Here is a 17,290-nt window from a genome sequence, read left to right as displayed (position 1 = left end):
GCACCCATCTCCTACGGTGCACACAGCTTCTCTGGTGTCTGGCTCCTACAGCCCCCAGAATTCCCCCAGCATCGAGTTCCGGCAGCATATAGGGCTTCTCCATCATCAGACTCTTGCAACACTGGAAACGTCTTGAGTGCCAAGCTCCTAAAGGCCATGGCATCCAGGAACACCTAGGCATCAGCAGTTTTCCTGGGACCTGCTTTGGGTGGATTTTGTAGCAGAGTGCCTCTGGAAAGACATCTCCTTATGAACAGCTTTCCTTGGTGCACTAGAAGGTAGATTTCCGGCGAGTTCCAAAAGGCATATTTCTGGAAAGTTCTGACAGCATGACATCATAGCAACTTACCTGCCATGAGTGAGCCATGGTCATGCCCACCCAGACCCAGTCTGTATTTCAGCCCTTGAGGTGGATGCTTCTTTGAGTGTTCTATCTAAGCCCCAGAAATAGTGGCTTCTCCATATATCTGCTATTCCTATATTCTTAGGGTCTGTTTTACTTCTTACTAACAAATCCCTCACTTTAATCAAGGCGTTAGCCAACTCTTTTTTAAAGGCAACAGGGAAATGGGGCAGCTGTGTGGCTCAGTCGGTTAAGCCTCTGACTCTTGGTGTTGGCTCAGGTGATGACCCCTGGTTTGTGCATTTGAGCCCTGAGTTGGGCTCTGCATTGGAGTTGCGGAGCCTGCTTGGGATTCTCTCTCTCTGCCCCTCCCACACTCGCGCCATTTCTGTCTCTCTCAAAATAAATAAATAAACTTAAAAATATAAAGGCAACATGGAAATGTTTATGTACCAATAAAACAAACAGTGGCATGCAGACAGTAGGGCTTAGCCTGACAACTTCTGTTCAAAAAAATTCCCCATTACAGTTTGTAATTCTTTATATTCAACTTTTTATTCAAATCACTGCCTGGTTTCTTTCTCCTCATTGGACTCAGATTCACACACATCACTGGCCATCCCACCCAGACTCCAGTCACACTGTGAATGTCCCAAATATGTCACTACACTGTCTTCTGGCTCATCTCTCTTATCCTTCTGGGGGACTCATCTTTCAAATTTTAAAATTTTTTTTTTTCAACGTTTTTTATTTATTTTTGGGACAGAGAGAGACAGAGCATGAACGGGGGAGGGGCAGAGAGAGAGGGAGACACAGAATCGGAAACAGGCTCCAGGCTCCGAGCCATCAGCCCAGAGCCTGACGCGGGGCTCGAACTCACGGACCGCGAGATCGTGACCTGGCTGAAGTCGGACGCTTAACCGACTGCGCCACCCAGGCGCCCCTCATCTTTCAAATTTTAACACTTTAGTCTCAACCTGGGCTTTTTAACAGGTGATCAAGGCTTTTTTCCTCCAGTATCTCTATCCCATGTGAAAAACGGGTCTACACAGATGCTTTGCCCAGAAAGCACTTTACCAATCTTCACCATGGCAAAGTATTATTCATCTTTAAAGAAGTCATTCAAAGTTCATCTCTGTTTCATATTATTATTATGTTCTTTCTTTCTTTCTTTCTTTCTTTCTTTCTTTCTTTCTTTCTTTTTTACTTCTGTCTTTGAGATGTCTTTATACCTCCATGGGACATAAAACTGCAGGGTTTGGGAAGCAGGGAAGGACCTGAGAAATCAGTTTGGCTCCCTGTTTGTCAGGATGAAGAATTTAAGGTAAATGACTCACAAATTCCCTTTGATGTCAGGAAATCAATGCAAAAAAATAAACAAAACAAAACAAAACAAAACATCAGAAAAGCAGCCTCCTGAAACAGAGACTCTTGGATTCTCTGTACCTATTGATCCTAATTTTAGGGTATATTTTATTTTTTTGAAAAATTTTTTTTTAATGTTTTATTTATTTTTTTTTTTGAGACAGAGAGAGACAGAGCATGAATGGGGGAGGGTCAGAGAGAGAGGGAGACACAGAATCTGAAGCAGGCTCCAGGCTCTGAGCTGTCAGCACAGAGCCCGACGCGGGGCTCGAACTCACGGACCGTGAGATCATGACCTGAGCTGAAGTCGGAGGCTTAACCGACTGAGCCACCCAGGCGCCCCTTGGGGTATATTTTAATAATAGGTAACTTGGAAATCAAACCCAGAGCAGATTGAAAATTATAAATTAGACTTTAGAGAGAGACAGCTCCCACCCAGAGATGAATGAATGAATGAATGAATGAATGAATACCAGGCTGGTTTGTGCCTATCCTTCCTCTGCTCCGTGTCTTGATATCAGATTAATCACCTTTTTTAACATTTTAGGTATGTACATAAGTATGTATGTTTTTATTTATTTATTTATCGAGATATAATTGATGTACATTACATTAATTTCAGGTGTACAACAGAATGATTCAATATTTGTATATATTGCAAAATCATCACCACAAAAAGTCTAGTTAACATCCATCACCACACATAGTTACAAAATTTTTTTCTTTATTTTTTTATTTGATTATTTAAAAAAAGGTTTTTTTAATGTTTATTTATTATTGAGAGACAGAGAGACACAGAGCGTGAGCAGGGGAGGGGCAGAGAGAGGGAGAGACACAGAATCTGAAGCAGGCTCCAGGCTCCAAGCTGTCAGCACAGAGCCCAATGCGGGGCTCGAACCCACAAACTGTGAGATCATGACCTGAGCCGAACTCGGTCGCCCAACCAACTGAGCCACTCAGGCGCCCCTACAAAGTTTTTTTTTTTTTTTTTCTTACGATGAGTACTTTTAACATCTACTCTCTTAGCAACTTTCTAATACACACTAACAGTATTATTAACTGCAGTCACCATGCTGTGCAATAGATCCCCAGGCCTTATTTATTTTATAACTTGAAATGTGTACCTTTTTGTTTTTTATTCTTTTATGTGATGATCAGTCAAATGTGGCTAAAAGAAGAGGCACAGATATTTAGGAAAACAAAGTTTATTATACACACAGGACATAGAATATAAGGCACAGCTTATCGGGCAGGGCCACATGGAAAAACACCAGGATGGTTAAGAGATAGAAGACAAGACTGAGGGGAATGCTTGGGCCACTGTCTTTGTTGGTGTTTCTGTGGGAAGGGAAAGGCAAAGCAGGGCAGGGTAAACAGTTGAGGGGCGGCTAATCTGAATAATTTCGATCAGTCCTAAGCTAGAGGGATGGTTCCTAATTACCTGGTCTCTCTGGATCTGGGTTGATTAAGAGGAATATTGCTTTCTGAGCTGTATGGGCCAGATAGAGGAGGTCCAGCTACGGACCGGTTTTCTTGCATATTAAAGACATGATTCCTGGCTGAGCTCTTGCTACCTTTAAGGACTAGTTAGCCCTGGGAAGGGCCGTCTCTCCCGAGCGAGAAAAATTTTTATGACAGATGTCAAAGCATCACAATACACAAAGCATTTATATAGACAGCTCTTATTTATTATGTATATAATAATATAATTATTTTTATAGAAATTATTTAGATATAAATAACATATATTTATATATAAGTATATATAGGCACATATATATGCATGTACATATAAGACATCTATCTCTATCAACACAAAAAGCTGGCTTCTATAAACCTACTTCGGTGGTGCCACAGCAGTGGAAAATAGCTCATCAGTCCATTTTTCTTGCAAACATATATTTATTGCACATCTATGATTGCTCACATCATCCTGTTTTGTCCTACGATCTCCCCCGACCCCCCACTCTACACATGCCTCTTCCACCCATCTTTGCACAATAAGACTTTTACTACCTCTCAAAGACTGGAATCTTTGTTTTCTTCTCTTTGGTGACACTAATCCCGACGCAAGGCTTGACATTTGTCGCGCGCTAAATGGCTGTCTGCCCTTGTGGCAGTAAGACCTTTGCAGATCTTTAAAGTCTATGTGATTTCCCCATATCATTAGCTCTGTCTATCAGTTTCCCTTTAGTGCTTAATGTGTGTACATGGGGTGAGGTTGCTGCCTTTTTGGTGCCCAATCTTGTCTCAGGTTCAATGATAATAGTATGATGGCACAGAGGTTTGTCAAGGTAGAGAGCATGAAAGGGGCAGCCTGTGGCCTTTGACCAAATATTTGGACAGACCATATGTTGCCCTTGTGTACTGACTTTAAGAGTCTTATTGTGAGGAGGACAGCTTCCCATCCCCCTTAACTTGTATAACTCATTTTTCTAATCTAGCCCTTCTCAAATATAGAACAAGAAAATTAAGCCCTGACCACCTTTAAGATTCCATCATTTGTAGTGAATGAACTTCTCTCTAGGGTGGTACCAGCTACGACCATCCTTGAAAGAATTAAGAAAATAGTTAGATCGTTCTTACAAGGCTGAATTCTCTCTAGATTTCGGTGTCCTCTATGTGAACTAAGAAATAATGTTTGTTTTGTCTCCTTCACACGTGTGCTCTGTGGGTAAAAGGCAAAGATGCTTTTAAAGGCAGTTAAGTAATGGTAAATTGCCAAACATATCCATTCTTCACCTGAATGTAGCCAACAGGTCAGGCTTCTCTTTAACCTGTGAGTCGGCATAAGCCATGGTTCATCCACTATCGACCTGGAAGGATTGATTAATAAGTCCTTTCTTCCCATGTTCCTCTACCACTGGGAACTCCCTGCAAGAGCCCTCCACTCCAGTTGAGGGAGCATGGAATATTATTAGAATATTCTATGGAATATTCTATGGAGAACATGGAGGAATCCATGTTCTCTGGAGCAAAAAGTTCCTCTGTGCTGTGGGACAACCACGGGAGCCAGCTTGTCTTATTCTAGGCCACAGGAGACTGGGCTTGTATCTTAGTGGGTAAGCAGAGCACTTTCAATCAAGGAGAGCCCTCACCATATCTAAGGGCAGATAGGAATAAATTGTCTCCGTGTTATTATTCTAGTGGCCAAGAAAATAAGTTATTAAATGGCACAATTTGCCTTTTATTTTTCTTTGGATGCCTACCGTTTGACTCGAATTTTAGAAATTACTTGAAACGTCCTTTTTATAGAAATTACCACTCTTGGGAAGGTCACGGAGGGTTGAGGCTTGATTTGGGAGCTAGAGAGGGGCTGATAACAAGGTTAGGACTTGTTTGTTGAGCTGAGTTTTTGGAATTAATCCATTCATGCTTGGCTCTCACAGAATGCTCCCAGGTCGCCAGATGTGTGCAGCTTGAGGAGGAGCTGGTGGTCTCTCAGATATCACAGCCCCCTCCCTCCCTGAGCCCAGTATGGAGGCAAGAAGTAACCAGATCTTCCACTGTGGATACAACAACCCAATAACCCAACTACCAGTGCTCCCTCACAACACAAGGGCAGAACATTTACATGACTGTGTTGTGTTGTAAACAACTGAATACCTGAATAGCAAGTTGGATGATGGATCACATAGGAATTTCTAGATATCAGAAGGCAGACACGTTTTTCTGCCTTTGGAGCTGTGAAGATCTATGTGTACATTTTTGTCACATTATTCCCTGGTTGGAAGTCCCAAACTCCTCCGTTGATAATCCAAGTCCTATCTGAGCTCTAATATACAGCTACATTTCTTCTATTGCAAGAAATTTCATCTGATTTCTTCAATTCCTAGAGATCACTCTTTACTGAAAATTCTGGCTGTATCCCAAAATTTAAAATGTCAAGGTATATTATTATATATTGCTTATTCATTATTTAATAGGTTTTAACTACAATCCCTAAATTGTCTATAAATACCTGAATCTCTCTCTCTCTTTCTCTCTGTCTCTCTGTCTCTCTGTCTCTCTCTCTCTCTCTCTCACACAGACACACACACACACACACACACACACACACACACACTATTTCTCATAAGAACCTCTGAGAATCTATGATATCAGTTCAGGGGGTCCATAGCTACCACCTTTTAATAACTGTATAAACTGGATTTTCCTCATAAACTTCTGACCAAAACCTTGCATATCACAACGGAACTGAATGCAGAAACAGGTATGACAATACAGTTGTGTTCCTTGACGCCGGACATTAAATATATTTGTAAAAATGTAAAACAACTCAAACACTTCGTTATTTTCATTTTGAAATCTATAGCTACTTTAAAATTTTTCTTCCTTATGTAAACATGTATTAGAAACTTTACTGTTATTTTAACTGAATTCACAAATGGTTTAAAAGTCTTAGTTTTAATTTCCAACGTTTTAAATATCAACAGTATAATCCATAAGCACAGAAGCTCCCTGGAGTCCTCACCGATTTTTAAGAATTTAAAGGTGTGCTGAGAACAAAATGTTTGAGGACTTCTGCCCTAGTTCATTGCAACCTTTTGTTTTTGTTTGAGCACTGAGAACAGGATAGCTCTACAAACAACCACCATGTACAGTAAAGTACAAGTTCGTAAGCAGTATCAGTAATGGTCTAGAGGTGAGGATTTGGAGCCCCAGAATTTTTGATGTGGAGGAAAGGGGATCAGTTGCCTGCTGTGGAAGGTTGGTATATGTAGGAGGTGGAAGATATGAGAGGGGGGCATTATCGAGAAAGGATGAGCCAATGAAGCACAGCAGGGGGCTGCAGAGAGATATGTTCCCTCTCCCCGTGGGTTCTCCCTCCCTGCACCCCCAGTATTTTCACACACCACCCAAGTTCCAGCTAGAGGATATAAGAAGGGTGGGCTTAGCAGGTAAAAGAGGACGCATATCAAGACTTAGGGCTTTACCAGAGACATCCATCTACTGGTGGAGTTATCTCTGAAGTAAGAAGGTACGTGCTCCAGAGGGTGGCTGTCCTGAAAATAATAATAAAAAGGAGGGGCACCTGGGTAGCTCAGTTGATTAAGCATCCCACTCTTGGATTCGGATTAGGTCATGATCTCACAGTTTGTGGGGTTGAGCCCTGTGCTGGGCTCTGTGCTGACAGTGCAAAGCCTGCTTGGAATTCTCTCCCTCTCCCTCTCTCTCTTCCCCTCCTGATCTCTCTCTCCCTCTCTCAAAATAAATAAACTTAAAAAAAATAGAGGGAAAGGATAGTTAAAGAGACTTATCTTCCAGGGAGGAGAACACAGCTCTAAATAAAGCTTGAAAGAAAGCTTTCTGACCAAAGGCCTATTTAAAAAAAAAAATGTGTCTGAATTATTTCTTTGAAAATATATACACTGCTCTTTTGTAAATGCTTATTTAGCACAGAAGATTTCTGATCTATGTCACTTGCTTTTTGTGCATAGACAGACTGTATATCTGGACAGCTTCTACTGAGTGTTTTTCATTTTTGTACACTCTTCTTGAACACACTTATCCATTTCAACTAATTAAAGTATCTATTGTATCTATAACCCATCCACATTTTTCTCGACAGCAGAAAGCTATCTTCCCCTGAATATGTTTATCCTCCATTAAATCTTTGCCTTGACCTGCACTCTCCTTACATATTCATTTCTTTTCTTTTCACTTTCAAACAATTTCCAAAATTCCAGCGTAATAATGTAGTCACGTATGAATAGAGGACTGAAATCCAAGTCAGAGGGCTAACATTCTGCAACTCTCCAGTTATTTGATCTTGAACATTCTTGCCACTTTTCTGTGACTCAAGTGTTTGATTTGCAAAATTATTGTAATGGTATCCAATTTTTTCATATCTCATAGAAAGTCTTAGAGGATAAAGGGGTAGCATATATGAATCTATTTTGGTTATAGGCAATGCACTAGGCAAGAGGCAACATGTATGGTATCATTCATCATACTGTGTTACCCCGACATCATGTTCTGACCTCTCTACTCTTCATTTCTTGTTCTCAAGCTCTGGTTGTCTTGTTGCTGTAAGCAAAACCTTCACTCATTTACTCAATAAGCTTCTAATGGGTTGCTGACTATGATTTAAACATTATTTTGGGAACCGTGGATGTAAGTTGGGTAAGATATGACTTTTATGGCTCTCTTTACCATAAAAAAGCTACAGATTATTCTATAAGACACACATACAAGCAGAATGTACTAGCCAGGAAAAGTTAGCGTCTGCTGTGGTAACAAATAGCCCCCAAATCCCAGTGACTTAACCCAATGTGGTAGTTAGTCTCCAAAGAAGACCAGCGGCAACCCCTCCTTTCCCTGGATATCCATGATGACTCCCCATCATCTTTCCCCTCCCCTTTCTCCTTCCCTAGAATATGGGCTGGTCTTGGGACTTGCTTTGACCAACACCATACGCTGGGTCCAGATGTAGTTGTCAGGAGGTCTGGAAGACTCTGCCTTTGCTCTCTGGGAATGCGACCATTTTGTTGTAAGGAAGTCTACACAAATCTGTTGGGAGAAAGTCCCTGGAGAATTATAAAGTGCTGTTGTTTTAAGCTCTTACATTTTGGGCTCTTTTTGTTATCTAGCTAGAGAAGACTAAAACAGCGTAAAGTTTATTATGGCTTGGCAAAGAAGTTCTGTTCCCTAGAGACACATAGGAACCCAGACTAACAGAGGTACCACCTTCTTACAGCTATCCCATCAATAACACAAGGCCTCCTTGGTCACTGCAGCAGAGGAAGGGAGCACTCAAATGTGTCTATGTGCTCCAATGACCCTTAACGCTTTTGCTCACCTCCTCTTGCTAAGTCTGCTCATATGGTTCTAATAACTGCAAGACGGTAGAGCTTTACCATCTTCCCACATGTCCAAAGAGGTAAAGGAAAACTCAATATGCTAAGCACTAGAACTGTTTCTGACACAGAGCCTCAAAATATAGTGGTGCAGGGGTGCCTGGGTGGCTCAGTTGGTTAAGCGCCTGACTCTCGGTTTGGGTTCAGGTCATGATCTTGCCGTTGGTGAGTTCAAGCCCCGCAATGGGCTCTGTGCTGATTGAGTGGAGCCTGCTTGGGATTCTCTCTCTCTCTCTCTCTCTCTCTCTCTCTCTCTCTCTCTTTCTCTGCCCCCTCCCCTGGCTCTCTCTCTCTTTCTATCTCAAAATAAATAAATATACTTAAAAACTATACAGTGTACAAAGTGCTAGCATAGACAAAAACATGTCCTATTCTGGGTGAGTCAAAAAAGGCAGCTGAGATAAGCTACTGGCTGAGCTTCAGGCGAAAGGGGAGGAAGGAGGAGGCCAACAGAGAAGGGAGGTAGGACAGAGTCTGGCAAGCACAGAGAGTCATGGTGAGGAGCGGCACATGCTGACAACGGTATGAAGTGCAAGCAGCTGGAGCATAAACTAGCTAGAGACGAAGCCAAACACAAAGTAGAATGTTTTGCGTCGTATGCAATGCGACTAGGTCCATTCTGTAAACTATCATGACTCCGGTGGAAGAATTGAAAAGAGAAACAATCAAGGCATGATGCATTTTAAGGTGGAAAAGACACTGTAAGGCGTGGGTTAGAATGAAGAAATACTGGCAGAAAAATATGATACTACAGCAGTGTAGGCAGGATGTTGACATGATGGGCAGACTCACCCAGCAATTCTGAAGTAGGACGGATAAGAACAGGTGGTCATAAATGTATGATATATGGAAAAGAAGTGAGAGGAGGGAGCCAGGAATGATCATGGGAGTGACTGCTTGAGATACAGCATGGCGGATGTGGGGTCTGTGGGGAGAAGGCAGACAAAGACATTGAGTTTTATTTTGGACCCACTGAGGTGGGGGTGTCCATAGCAAATCCAGATGAAAAATGTTGCACGATTGAGCAAACAACCTTGAAGGTGGGACAGTCTCAGTGATGGAGCACATGGGCAAAACCACTCGGGAAGAAAAGCACGTGAATCCAGAGGGATGAGCTTCACAATTCCTAGAGGATCCCAAGCCCACGGATAGAGTAGAAATGGGAGGCCCCGAGAGGGCCTTCACGGAATTTTGCTGGGTTCACAGAGATTGGGCCGGCATATTGATTGAGGGTACAGCACAGCTATTTCAATATGTCCTTAAAGGTATAATACGGAAAAGTACAATCACTACCAACGTTGGCGGCCTTCCTTTTAGTTCACTAAACTAGTTTGAGTTCTCGTTTTTTTAATGATTCTGATTTCCTTCCTCAGTGGAGACTTTATAGTTGAGAAGAACATATTTTAGGGAGAGAAAGTGCATTTTAACGAACCTAAAAACCTAACTTCCTCATTACAGACAAGATACTGTTGGCGTTGGAAAGAATGGTCGTGTCCACCTTTTTCCTCTCCCCCCCCTTCTTTTTTTTCGATTACTTTACAAAGAAAAGGTGAAACGTACCTTTTCGGCTTCTGGTTCTCTACAGCGTCTGATACAGGCATCCGCCCGAACCAGGTTCCCGAATCGAGCACCTAAGCAACGAATTCAATGCAAAGCAGAAAACAGCGCTTTCCTTCAACGTTTTCACTGATACCAACTTGAAGGGGGGGGGGGGGGGGGGGGGAGGCTGAGCCCATTACTGGCTACCTAAGCAAGTTCCTTCCTTTTCCCCCCTGTTGGAAGGACGGGGCTTTGCTGAACTCCGCTTGAGGCCTGTGGTTATTTTGATGTAGTCGGTCTAATGTCATTAGACAGGAAAACTGGCACTTGAGCCAAATTACACAAGTGTGTGTGCTTTAATGTGCACCTGGGATTCAAAAAAAGGGAAAACAGAACCCCAGATGCCTTTCTTTTTCTTTTGGGATTCGGCCCTAACACCATTTTGTTTAAATTTCATAGGCTTACGTTTCATCAAAGTAGAATGTGTTTATGTAAAATTACATACCAGATGTTCGCTGCCGTGGTAGTTGCGGGGTATATTATTGCCAATGTGACCCTTGTGGATTCCACAATTCTAAACCGAAGGAAGGTTGTTTGTATAAGGTTTCAGCCATAGACGGCGTAGAAATGTGGTAACCCGGGGCCTGTGCTCTCAGGGCCAGATCCGCTTTCTTTTTTTCAACTATCTCTATGAGGAACGGAGATCTCAGAGCTTGTAAACGTTGGCGAGGGAGAGTGAGGCCGAGTCCCGTGGCGGCAGACTGAATACAGGGACTGGGGCTTCTCAAGCTTCCTCTTGCAGCAGAATCATCCGAGCGCTTTAGAACCCAGGTTTGAGAACCACCGCCGTGGACACATAGAAGGAGGGGGAGGGCAGAAGCAGCAAGGGGCAAACGAAACACAGTCACGGAGGTCCAAAGGAACCGACGAGTAGAAAGGCATCTTCAACACGTGGTCTCCAAATGCACGGCGTCAAAATCGCCTGGGCGCTTTTTAGAACTGCAGATCGGGAGACTCCACCTGGAGCCTACTGGATCACAAACTCTGAGGATCGGGACGAGCAAAATGTCTCGTGAGTTCCCAGTATGACTCTGACGGCCCCTGAGTTTTGAGAACCAGTGAACCACAGTGTGGGTGCATCAAGCCAGCTGCTTTGACTCCAGAAGCGATCTCCAGATCTCATATTTTTAAAGACCAGGACCTAGGACCTACCAATGATACATATACCAGATCGGTCTGGGGGTGGGGCCCCGGCTTCGTATTTTATCCAGGTGATTCCAATCTGCAGACAAGTTGGCAGATGGCTTCCTTAGTCCCGGATAAATAATATCTCAGCCTACTGAAAAACCTTTGTGCTCTGATGTTGAAATCATAATCAGCAATTCTTAAGGTGTCCAGGAATATTGGAGAGATTCGCTATGCCTGTAGGGGGAGCAATTGTCTTCACTGTCCACAAAGGGAGGGAATGAGCTGGGTATTGCGGTTCCCAGCTGAGGCAACTGAAGCTTAGTGAGGCCATCATTCTAGTAAATATAGAACCAAAGTGTCGGTAGAAGTTTGGTAGCCCTGGAAATCATCCAAAGAGTAAACGAGGCAGCCTGTAAAATAACAGTTTCCTTCACTGAAAGAAGACAAGCAAGTCTGGGTGACCATTTGCACAGATGTTGTCAGAGGAATCCCTGAAGTGAGCGGGAGTTAGGACAAGGTGGTACCTTAGGTCCTGTGGAATTAGATTCCCTAATATTTTGGGGATTGCCATGTCATTATTTCAGAAAATCAGAAAGGTAAACTAGGATTAAAATCATGTAGCAGAATCACTTAGCCTTGAAAAATTATTTGCAAATCTATTTGTATTTTATCTGAATTCTGCTATTTTATATAAACCTCTTTACACATTTCTAATCAAGATTTGGAAAATATCCATAATTAGTCGTGTCAATATGCTTTCTTAATATTTAATACCAAACTATCAAGGCAATTCAGGGAAAGCAATAGTAAATTGATATTAAAAATTCCATCTCCATTCCAAGCTCTTCTTCGAAATCCGGACTCCTCTATTTAACTGTCTATCCTGCTTCTACACTCCAGCTGAAAGGCATGCGTTAAATCCAACTCAGAACCTCATTCCCTGTGGTGGGTTGTTGATCAGTGAGTTGTCTCCCTTCCCCCACCGGCAGTCACATCTTTGCCCAAACTTCTCTGGGAGCAGTAAATGTCCCTGCCCTAGGGATGTTGGTCGGGCTTTTGGACATGCATCTTGGTTGGCCAATAGGATGTGGGGGAGGTGGCAGTTCCAATTCTGAGCCAGAGCCAAGGAGGCATTGTGTGCGTTGCTTTGCTTTTGCTAGACCTTCTGTCGTCCGTCTGAGAAGAACGTGTCCCATCCAGCACATTCCTGCCATGCCCGCCCAGGCCTAGGATAAAACTTGTGGGACTGTCCCAGCTTACTCCAGGCCTGCAAGCTTGAGGACAAACTTATTTTTCTATGCCATTACTGTTTTATGGTCTAGTTGTTTGGCGGCTTAATATGGCCGTCAAACTGGTTTCTCCGACAACTTTTTCCTTTCAATTTTCTTTCATTCCTGTTAGGAAAATCCTTACATGGAAACGAATATTAAAAATGTGAAGAACCACCATCTACCTGTCACCACAACTAACAGTCGTAAAAAAATATGTGCTATGTTTGGTTCTTGTTTGCTTTAAAAGGAAAGCCCAGCTATCACATCATTTCAACCCACCCCCACCCAGAACTCCAGTGTGCACGTCACAAAAAACACTATTTTATTTTATAGCTCTGAGGCCACTAGCACATCTAACAAAATAAAGAATCATTCTAACGTACTTTCTGATCCACTCTTGAGTGGAACCAATGGAATCTCATAAGTTATTTTTAAATAACTTTTAAGTAGAATATTATCCCCTTCCTTATCGTTATTATTATCCTTATTATTAAGCTTATTTATTTTGAGACACAGAGTGAGTAGAGAAGGGTAGAGAGAGAGTGAGAGAGAGAGAATGCCAAGCAGGCTCTGAGCTGTCAACCCACAGCCCAGTGCAGGGCTCAATCTCACCAACCCGTGAAATCATTACCTGAGCCGAAATCAAGGGTCCGACGCTTACCCAGCTGAGCCACCCAGGCGCCCCAAATACCTATATATTTTTTAAGCTTATTTATTTATTTTGAGGGAGAGGGGGGTAGAGAAAGAATGGGAGAGAAAGAATCCCAAGCAGGCTTCACACTGTCAGCAAAGAGTCCAACGTAGAGCTCAAACCCATGAACCACAAGATTATGACCTGAGCCAAGATCAAGAGTCATTTGTTTAACTGACTGAGCCATCCAAGTGCTCCCCTCTTTCCTTATTATTAACCTGTTTTCATATCATTGGCTTGAAGAGATCAGGTTAACTATACTGTAGAAATATGTTGCATTCTAGATTTGGCTAACTGCTACTTCATGGGAACCTTTAACTTTTTCTTGCAGCCCGGAAATATCAGGGAATTAGAAGTTAGATCTAAGGCTCTATTAGAATGAAATTCAAAAATATGCTCTGATAGGGGAAGAAGAATGCTCTATAGTTGGTGCCATGGACTGCATACTATATCATATCAGTAGCCATATGATGCCCGTTTATCTCATGTTTATCTCATGAAATATATCATTTCCTTATATACAATTCAATATTTTTAATAAAAATTCAGTAGAAGGGCGCCTGGGTGGCTCAGTTGGTTGAGTGTCTGACTTCGACTCAGGTCATGATCTCACGGTTTATAAGTTCGAGCCCTGGGTCGGGCTCTGTGCTGACAGCTCAGAGCCTGGAGCCTGCTTCAGATTCTGTCTCCCTCTCTCTCTGTGCCTCCCCCATTTATGCTCTGTCTCTCTCAAAAATAAAAATAACCATTAAAAAAAATCTTTAAAAAATTCAGTATATATATTTTTCCCCCTTCTTACACAGAAGATGGGGAAATATATACATTTTCTATTTCTTGCCTTTTTTTTTTACTTTAGAATATATTCTGCAAATCAGTATATGCATTCCATATCAGTATATGCAAATCTCTTTATTCCTTTCTTTAGCTGCATAATATTCCCGTGGGTAAATATACCACAGTTTATTCAACCAGCCCCATGGATGGACATTTGAATTGGTAATCTTTTGTTAATAAAAATAATGCCAGATTTAATAAAATTCTACATTTGTTCCATTTTATTTTTGCAGATGTATTTTTGGGATTGAGTCCTAGAAACAGGATTGCCGAATCACAGAGTAAGTGTATATTTAACATTGTTACACACTGCCAAATTCTCCACAGGGGCTGGACCATTTTGCATTTTTGCTGGTAATGTAGGAGAAATAAGCATTCTCCCCAGCCTTGACATTGGAGTAAGTTATCAGACTCCTCCACGTCTGTAGAGTTACATTTCTTTTCTTATAAATGAAGCTGAGCGTGCATTCAGAGTTCACGTGTCATTTGTATTACTTTTCCTTTGACTCATCTTCTCATATCTCTTATTATTTTCCCAGGGAGTTGTTGGCTTTGATCTTGTCAATTTTAGCAGATTTTTCATTTATTAGGGTTATTCACCCTTTTTAAAACCCAATACTTTATCATTGCCTTTTGCTTTTGCCTTTTGGGGAAGGAGCTCCTAAAATGTGTTATTACTGTTCTTAAGTGAGATTCTTTTGCCCTGTTCTTTGTTATTTGATCTTTGCCAGATTTTGCAACATCTTTAGTCTTTGTTATCAACAATCCACTGAAATAATAGACATTTTTTCTATATTCTGGAATATTTTAAGCAATATTACATCATTTGGTCTTTACAGATTTGGTAAACTTTCTGTATGAAATCTCAACTTATCATAAGGATTTTGCTTTTAGGTTGTTGTTTTTTTGTTTTTTCCTTCTTTGAGTATTGATCAGCTTAGATGTCTTATTTCTACTAGGGATGTTTTGTTAAATTATAGTTTCCAAGAAACTTATCCCTTTCATCCAGGTTTTCAAATTCATTTGAGTAGATGTGTACAGAACAGCTTCTTATATATTTATGTGTATTTGAAATTGCATTTATTTTTGTTGCTGTTTTGTTTAGTTTTTTGAAATTTCACTTGTTAAAAATATTATTTCCTCCTTAATATGTATTTGTGCTTTCTCTCCTGTATGGATTAAGTAGCTAGCTATTTGGCTGATTCATTGATCTTTCAAAGGACAAGCATTTGGTCACATTCAATGATTTATGCCATGTTTTCAATAATTTCTCATTAATTACTTCATTATCTCTTATTTCCTTCTGGTTTCCTTTGCTTTATTTTGTCCTGTTCCTAGATTTTTGAGTAAGAAGCTTATTCCATTAATTCTCATTTTTATTATACCAAACAGTCAGTGTTCTGGACTGCCTGAGTCCTCTGTTACTCGTGGTCCATGAACTCCACTGTGAAATATTTTTATTGTTCTCTATCCTCTGTTTTTATTTCCATTTCCTCTTTGGTCTAAGAGATCTTCAATAATAAGTCTTATTCTTTTTTTAAGTTCTCAGTTTTTTCTAGGTAAATAGAAGTGTGTGCGTGTGGGGGGGGGGGCATGCGTGTTTTGGTTACTGTTACTGATTTTTATTTTCATGGCATTGGGATCAGACTGTGCTATTTTCATTGTTTTTTATTTCACCTTATTATTTTTGTTTCTCAAACATTATTGACACTGTCTTTATGGTCTATCAGATAGTTTAATTCATGAATGCTCCATGGACACTTGAAGAGAAGGTATGTTCCCCATTATCAGGATTCAGAGTTTACATATATGAATGCATATATATGATTTATTTTATTGATTATGAAGCTTAGTTCATGTGGTTGTTGAGTACTTGAAACGTGGTTTGTCCACATGGAGATCTGATGTAAGTATAAAATACCAGCCAGATTTTAAAGACTTAATATGAACAAACAAATAAAAATATGTTACCAATAAGTCTTTAAATTGATTACAAATTGAAAATACTTTGGATATACTGTGCTAAATGAAATTTAAAGTTAAATTCTCTTGTATTTTTTTTTAATTTTTTTATCTGGGCTTTTGGAATATTTAAATTTACATGTGAAGCTCATATATGCAGGTTTCATTATATTTCTCAGTTCTACATCCTTTTTAAGTTTTTAGTTCATTAAGTTGAGTTTCTTATGATTAAGGTGTTTTTCTGTGTACCTTCTATAGTTTCTGTTTTATAAGAATTGCTAATTTTGCTGTGTTATTGGACAGATCTGTAGTAATATTTACTGCGTCTTCATTTTTATGACTTAAGCGTTATGTCTTCTAAAGCCTTTTTAATGGGTTTGGCTTATAGGTAACTTGTCTGGTACAAAAGTCAGACACTAAAAATGTACTTTAATTGTGAAGTTTGTCAAATTACAGCAGTGCCTATTTATGTTGTGCTTATGTGAGTAGTTTGTGTGGTTTTTTTTTTTTTTCCAAATTGGTTACATAAAAACAAAATCATGTGTGGGTATCTGTATATTAAAAATAATAGACACAGATCTATTTTTCTATCATACTAAAATTGCAAATGTATTTGCTGAATTAAAAAAGCTCATGCCTTTTAGTGTTTTACCAACCAAGGAAAATCAGCTACTGGGTCACACTTTTTCATTTTCAAATAGTACTTTGAGAGACTGCACTCAGCCTGAGATACTGTCTACTGTAAATCTTAGAGCCCAAAGTACGTAAGTCGTAAAGCATAGAGGGTCTTCATGATATCTGGCTGTTCTCATTACGTACAGCAAGGAGATGAAAATTAACTTCTGTTTTTCATAGCAGCCAATGGCAGAGGTTAAAATTTCTTATTAACTGAAGGATCCTTATATGTGGGAAGACGTAAACCAACAACACCAAATACGCTCCATGGTATAGAGTAAACACTTACTGAGTGTGGTTTCCTTCATCTAGTTGGTCTAGGAAGTTGGATATTCACAGTATTCATAAAAATAGCACTTTGGGGGGCGCCTGGGTGGCGCAGTCGGTTAAGCGTCCGACTTCAGCCAGGTCACGATCTCGCGGTCTGTGAGTTCGAGCCCCGCGTCAGGCTCTGGGCTGATGGCTCGGAGCCTGGAGCCTGTTTCCGATTCTGTGTCTCCCTCTCTCTCTGCCCCTCCCCCGTTCATGCTCTGTCTCTCTCTGTCCCAAAAATAAATAAAAA

This window comes from Panthera leo, chromosome A3 (genome assembly GCF_018350215.1).
Source record: "Panthera leo isolate Ple1 chromosome A3, P.leo_Ple1_pat1.1, whole genome shotgun sequence".
In the NCBI taxonomy this organism is placed as follows: Eukaryota; Metazoa; Chordata; class Mammalia; order Carnivora; family Felidae; genus Panthera; species Panthera leo.
This window is presented reverse-complemented; position numbering follows the sequence as displayed.